Below are 7,684 nucleotides of genomic sequence, written 5' to 3'. Positions count from 1 at the left end.
TCCCCAATCTGAGGGGTTTCCTCCCCAAATCTGAGGGGTTTGCTCCCCAACTCTATGTTTACACCCCAAATCTGAGGGGTTTGTTCCCCAATCTGAAGTGTTTGCTCCCCAAATCTGAGGGGTTTGCTCCCCAAATCCATATTTACTCCCCAAATCTGAGGTGTTTGCTCCCCAAATATGTATTTCCTCCCCAATCTGAAGTGTGTGCTCCCAAATCTTTGTTTGTTCCCCAATCTGAGGGGTTTGCTCCCCAAATCTGTATTTGCTCCCCAGTCTGAGGGGTTTGCTCTCCAAATCTTTATTTGTTCCCCAATCTGAGGAATTTTCTTCCCAAATCTGATTTTCCTCCTTCCTGAGGTGTTTGCTCCCCAAATCTTTATTTGGTCCTCAGTCTGAGGTGTTTGCTCCTCAAATCTGTGTTTGCTCCCCAAATCTGTGCTTATTCCCCAATCTGAGGGGTTTGCTCCCCAGCCAGAGGTGTTTGCTCCATCCCAGAGTAAATCACATTCCCTGGAGCATTTCCCTGTGCCACAAATTCCCTCCAAGCAGCCTGGGTACTATCTGTGTACTTTTCTCAGCCCTTGTTCCCTTCATTAGCACTGTCAGGGCAGAGGGGATGGACATAATTACCCAGGAGTTCTGGGCTGCTGGAGTGGATAATGAAAAGTGCTCCTGACATGGTCTTTTCATGCCATTAAAAAAAATGAAGGTGATGATTCAAGTGCAGAGTTCCACGTGTGCTGTCAGGAGAGCTCTCTGTTCCCTGCTCCTCCTCAATCCCACACTGCTTCAATATCCCCTTTGCCCACCCAAAATCCCCCCTGCTCTTCCTTCACTGCCTCATTTCAGCTCTCACAGAATAACACCCCCTCAAGGCAAGGTTTCCTCTTGGCATCACTTATTACAGGTCTCCAAGGGAGGAGGCTGATGATTTGGAAAGCCTGGGTTGGTCGGTTGGGGCTGGGGGGTTTCCATCCCACACTTTTGGGGGGGTTTGAAGCCCTCTGGATGCTCATTCCTTCTGTGGCTTTGGCTCAACTCGGGTCATGGAATCACAGAATCCTTCAGGTTGGAAGAGACCTTTAAGGCCATCAAGTCCAACTGTCAACCCAACCCCACCACTAACCATGTCCTCCAGTGCCACAGCCACACATTTTTTGGACATTTCCAGGGGTGGGAACTCCCCCCTCCCCTGCACAGCCTGATCCGGTGCTTTACAACCCCTTCCATGGAGAAATTCCTCCCAGAGGAGGCACCAAGAGATCCAGGGACTGTTTTGCCTCTGTCATTACCCTGCAAAGGGACCTTCTGCCCCCCTCCCCTGCCTCAGTTTCCCCATTTTCCATGGAAGGAGAGACTCTTCCCTCCCTGTGTGGGAATGTCCTGCTCTGTTGGTGCACGACACAGGATCACAGAGTCAACCAGGTTGGAAAAGACCTCTGGGATCATCGAGTCCAACCCTTGACCCAACCCCACCTTGTCCCCCCCACCATGGCACTGATGCCACATCCAGGCTCTGCTTAAACCCCTCCAGGGACGGGGACTCCACCCCCTCCCTGGGCAGCCCATTCCAAGGGCTCATCCCTCTCTCTGGGAAGAACTTCCCCATGGCCAACCTAAACCTGCCCTGGGGCAGCTCCAGGCTGTGCCCTCTTGTCCTACTGCTGGTTCCTGGCAGCAGAGCCCGACCCCCCCCCAGCTCCCCCCTCCTGGCAGGGAGCTGCAGAGAGTGAGAAGGTCTCCCCTGAGCCTCCTCCTCTCCAGGCTGAGCCCCCCCAGCTCCCTCAGCCTCTCCTCACAGCACTTGTGCTCCACACCCTTCCCCAGCCTCGTTGCCCTTCTCTGCACCTGCTCCAACCTCTCAACATCCTTCCCAAACTGAGGGCCCAGAGCTGGGCCCAGCACTCCAGGGGTGGCCTCCCCAGTGCCCAGGGCAGGGGCACAATCCCTGCCCTGCTCCTGCTGCCACACTCCATCCCATCCATCTTCAGGTAAAAGCCATTTCTCAGCCCCTTCCTAAAGTCCTGACCAGCCTGGACCTGCTGCTCTCCCCGAGGAAGACACGACACACTCGGTACCTGTTTTCCATTTTGCCTCTGAACTGAGGGAAAATGAAGGGGTTTTATTTCAGCAGCAAACTACTCCTGCTTTATGTAGGAAAACCAGTTATTTTTTAATGATGCTCAAAATTTCCAGCTTATGGAGTAGCCAGTGGATAACTTGCACTCCTGGAACATTAAAAATTGAAGGAGTCTTTGGAAGTTATTTGCTGTGGAGTTAATGACACCTTTGCTGTTGACTTCTGGGGGAGTGGATGCAGTAATGTAGGCAATAAAAAACCACAAGGACCAGGCAGAAAACATCCAGGCTTGCCTCAGGATTCCCTTTACATGGGACAAGATCTTCTCTCACATTCATCAACTTAATTTACATCAAACTCAATTTATAGACTTGGTGAGACTTTTTCCCCCTTCTACCTTTAAAAACTCCCCAGAATTCTTCATTAAATCCTGCAAGGGGGTTCAAAACACTTAAAAATGCATGATTAATTTCTCTCCTGTTCTGTAGGGCTTTGACTGAATTGTTCAGCCTTGACTAGGATGTCCTGGGAGAATTGTGACAGAATTACTCAGAAAATTTCGTATTCAGGGAGATTTTATGCTGCAGATCTTCCTGCTCTGAAACACTGCTCAGAGAATGATGATAAGGAGGGAAAATTGTACAGGGAGAGTTCCTCTGCAAACATCTTTTCACTGCTAATGTGATTAAATGCATTTGGTAATAGCTGATGAAGATCCATTGCAATCTAGGAGAGCCTGAAAATTAGCAAGGGGATGGATTAATAGGGGCAAAAAATGACAGTCTGGGATATTGCCTTGTAAAACATCCTTTGCTTCAACTGCTCTGGCTTAGCATCGTTGGAGTCCACTTTATAAAGTGATATATAGTGGGAAAGGATGGACTGGGGACGTGACAATGAGCCGACATTTAATAAAATATCTTATTTTTGGCACTCTGGGAAGATGTCCTGCACAGTTCCTTCCCAGTGTTTACCTGTGAGACTCTGGGACGAGAGGAAAGGCTGATGCTGAGCTGGTCTCCCAGTACAGGAGAGAAATGAGTCATTCCAACGGGACTGCAGCAAGACATGCCAAATTCTGGCAGCCAGTCTGCTTGGGGAACAGAGGGCATCTTTTTCCTCTCTAATGAGAAGGCAATATATAATATTATGCACAATGACAGGGGCCAAACATGTCTGTGCAGGAGCTGCTCAGGCTGAAGGCTGCAGAGGGAGGAGCTGCTGTACACGGGCTCCATGGCCAGAGGCAGCTCTGGAAGATGATGCAGAACAGTTTGATGGGATGGAATTGTCACCTGGAAAACACTTAGGCCTGGCTTGAATTCTCCAAGGAGACCTGCAAACTGGTGCTGGGGTGGGGCAAGAAAAACCTACTCCCCTGATCTCGGGGGTCCCTCTCATGGGTCACTCCCGTCCCAGAGATGGTGGGTTTGGTGAACACCCCCAGGGCTCCATCAGCATTGGGACATTTGTTGGTTTCCTGTGCAACTCTGCACACTCTGTGTGGGAACCCCTGGAGCTGGAATGCCAGATGTTCCCACCGCAAGGTGTTCCCACTGCTCCTCCTCAGGGAGTTATGGACCAGTTGGACCCGAGCTCTGTTGCAGCAAAAGTGACTTTTCTGTGCCACGTGCAGCCCAGGACGTGCTGCTATTCTCAGCACTACAATACAGCTTGAAGTGCCTCTCCTACAAAAGTCCTCTCATAAACCTCTTTGTCCCAGCATGTGCCGTGAGTAAATTCCACAAGGAAGCTGGAGGCATTTTTCCTGCAGCTTCAAGTCTCGGTTCGGAGCAAGGGCTGAATTTCAGAGCGAGTTTTCTTGGCCAGTTAAAAGGCCCGGCCTGCTGCCACTGTTCCCTTTGTGCTGAGGAGCAGAAGTAGGTTAGGGAGTAAATGAGAGTGGAGATGCTGAGCTCCCTTGATGTATTCACTGAGGATGTTTAAAGGATGTTCTCCGTGTCGAACACGGCGCAGGACGACAGGCGGGAGCGCACTGAGCCTGTGCTGCTCTGGCATCTGCTGCAAACCAGCACGTCAAGGCAGCTCCACCACGGCTCAGGCCTCCTCAGGGGGAAAGTTCCTGTTGGGCTGGGTGATCTGGAATGACATAGGGGTGGTCCAAGCCCTCAGGCTTCACCTGAGTGTCCTGAAAATTGAGGTTGGGGTTGTTTCTTGACAGCTCCAACCCCTGCAGCAACTGGTTTCTGTGGCTCAGATCAGTTTTATAAAAAGGTCTCCTAAACAGAAGACATCTGCATAGAGCAGATTATGAAGTGCTGGCTTTAAAGAGCCTTTCTGTTCCTTTTACTAAAAGTTTCCATGTTCTGCCCCCTGATAAAGGAGCAGCTCGAATGCTCAGTGTGAGCTTTGTGCTCCTCCAGCTCTGCAAACTTCATTTATTTGGGGTTTTATTGGAGGCTTTCACTACCTGGCCAACACAAGGCTTTGGGAAAGGTTATCTTGGCTTCTGTAAAGGAAATTCTGGCTTGGATTGGAACACTTGGGCCAAAGAGATGGAGGCAGGTTTCTCATTGTTCCATCCTGGTGTGAGTGAAGGCTGGGTGAGACCTCCCAGAGCTTTCCCAAGGGCTCCATCGTGTTCCACGGAGTCCCCAGGGGCTGCAGGGCCTCGGTATCTCTGCAAACCAGGCTGCTGCCACTGGGATTTCCACCTGCAAACTCAGCTGCCAGCTTTGCAGAGGGATTGTTTTGTGAGCAGCCTGTCCTTTGCTCGTGGCTCCCTGGCTCTCTCCCCTGGATCCTGTACTGCTCCTGATAACTCCCGCTTTTCCCTTGCTCCAGTGGAGCAAACAGCTCTGTGGATGCTCCAGGAGTGTCTTCTCCTGGTGCTGTAGCTCAGAGGGATGTCACTTGAATGGCTCTTAAAATGAGGTCTGGCTGGGAGAGAATCATTTAAATTCCACAGTTAAAACTCCTGGTGATTGAGAACAAAGGGAACTGCTCTGAAGGCTTCAGGAACTCGCTAATGGCTGGAAAGAAGAGGGTCAGGCTCTTGTTGGGAATCGTTTAAAATCCTTCCCTCCCCATTACTCACTCTTTAAGTGACACCTCGATCGTTGCAGGAGGGCAATTAAACATGAATTGTTCATACACCAGCTTTCCTAGGTAGGGCTTTTTTTTTGCCCCAAAACGGAGCTGATTTATTTTTGTGCTGATTCCCACCGGTTGTGGAGGCCATTAAATATCCTTAACTACCTAGAAATGGGTTCCCATCGTGGAGTCCTGGTCATGCAGAGCCCTGGAATTGGGGTTGGTGTGTCACCCAGTGCTCACCCAGCAGTGAGCAGCCTGACATCATCCAAGTGAGCAGCCTGACATCCCCCAGAGTCTCCTGCTCCCTGATTTTTGGAGGGATTCCACAGTCTGGCTCGTGCCCTCGCCCTTAAAGGAGCAGTTGAGCAGCTCCTATTTCTGGGTGTGTTCAAAACCTCACTTGGGACCTCCTGGATCACAGGTCAGAGCAGCCCTGCAGCTCTTGGAGCATCAGGATTCCAGTGCCTGGAAAATTTGGAATGAGCCAGCTGAGCTGCTGGGGGCGCCTGTGAAGGAGGCAGTGCCCTGAAAACATCACCAATGGCTACAAATGCAGATAATTCAGGGCTGTGCTCCATCTCTTTATGAATTTTCAGCTTTCTGAGTCCACTGAAAAGCCATTCCAAGACTGACATTATTCTACTTTATCAACCTGCTTGCTCTGGGTTGTCTTCTTGCCCCATTTTTCCACCCATGGTGTAACTGAGGGGCAGACCCAGCACCAACATTTGCTGCCTTCTTAAAGCTTGATCTTCATGTCCATACCCAGGAACCTCCCCCTGCTGCCTGAGTTGGAGCCTCCAGCCCTGGGGAGTGGGATCTTGCAAAGGGAAACCACTGGTTAGATTTGTTAATAAAATAAAAAAAAAAAAATTAAAAGCACTCAAAAATTACTAGTTTCCTTAGCAAACAAACTTATTTTCTAGGGTTTTCTGTAAGAAAAGGCTTTTCTTCTAGGAAAACCTTCTTCAAGTTTTTTCTGTAAGAGTTGCACTGCTCACTGATAATCTGGGACATGTTTTGGGAGCTGTTTTGGAGCTGTAATGTCACTGTAAAAGCACATTTTAGAGGGACCCTGAGATGGCTGGGGGGGGTTGGGGTGTCAGGCAGCCCCTTGCAGACACATCCCTGAGGTCCCAGCCCCTGCCAGGGATCCAAATCCCCATTTCTCCCCTGGAATCCCCATTTCTGCCCTGGAATCCCCATTTCTTCCCTTGCCCTGTCAGGTCCAGGAGGGGCTGTTTTAAGGCAGGAGGTGTTGCTGTAGAACATGCCAGACAAGAGCTGTGATATCCAATGGGGGGAATAGGAAAGGAAAAGGGGAGATTAATTCAGGATAAAGCCCTGTCTCGGTGATCCCTCGCAAGCTGTGCCTGCTGATGTCAGTGGAGCAAAACCAGTTTCCATCTGCCAAGGCTGCAGCCCATTAGAGGTGCAGCAAAGCCAATTCTCTGGGAAAAAATAAACCCTTACAGAGGAGCCTCTGCCAAAGTGGGGATTAAGTGGGGAATTCTCCCCCAAAGCAGGATTCAGACCCCTCCAGGCTGTGGGACATCCCCTCCCCTCCGTGTGCCTGGGGAACACCCCCTTCTCCCCCTCTCCTCTTCAACTGGGTTTATTTTCCTTTCCCCCAAGAGCTATTGCTGCTGCCATGGTTTGGGACACAGCGTTGATCCAGTAATTGGAAACACCCCCTGTGCCTTGGGATAATCCCCAGGAAAGCTGGGATCTCGAGGAAGGATGGCAGATCACACATAACCAGCTCTGCTCTCCTTCTCCTTTCCATTTGGGAGCCAAACCAGTAACAGGGACAGTTCCAGCAGTGGGTTTGACTGGGTCAGTTTGGGATCATTATCCATGGCAGAGACAGCTCCAAAGCTCAGGTACCACGTGTGCTCCTGGGCCAGGGCAGCCCTGGCTGATGTTCCCTGCTGTAAATCCAGGAGATTTTACTAAAGGAGACTCCAGAGCTGCTGAGATGTTGGTGACCATTGTGCTGGTGACTGGGAAAGGGGCTGGGATGGACTGGGTGTGACTGGTCTGCTGGTGTTGGGTTATCCCTCAGCCCCTGGTCACAGCACAGCTCTCCAGGACATTGCAGCACTCTCAGGAAGCCCCAAAAATGATAATTTAATTGGAATATGACATGTCCAGTTAAGGAACTTGCTCTTTTTGACTGGTCAGGCCACAGTTTTCCCCTTCCCAACTCTCCGGAACCTCTCAGGAATGAATTCACCAAAGTACCTTCAGCACTTGTCCAGGAGCCAAAAAATATCTGCAGGTCTTGCCCAAGTTCCTGTCCAGGAGATGCCCATCCTGAAATCTCCTCACCTCCTTTTCCAGCAGAGAAATTGGGGATATGTTTTTTTATGGGATCTTGACATCCCAGCCATGCAGAGCCTTCCAACCAGGCTCCAGCTGCCACTCAAACACTTCCAGGAGGTTTTTCTTCTTCCCCTTTGGAACCTGGGCTCCCTCTGAACTCGTGGAAGTGGTGTGGGAAGCATTTAGGGTGAGGTCTGGGATGGATTCTCCTGGTTTTTCTCA

This window comes from Corapipo altera, unplaced genomic scaffold, assembly GCF_003945725.1.
Source record: "Corapipo altera isolate COAL_440 unplaced genomic scaffold, ASM394572v1 171, whole genome shotgun sequence".
In the NCBI taxonomy this organism is placed as follows: Eukaryota; Metazoa; Chordata; class Aves; order Passeriformes; family Pipridae; genus Corapipo; species Corapipo altera.
Note: the sequence above shows the minus strand (reverse complement) of the source record.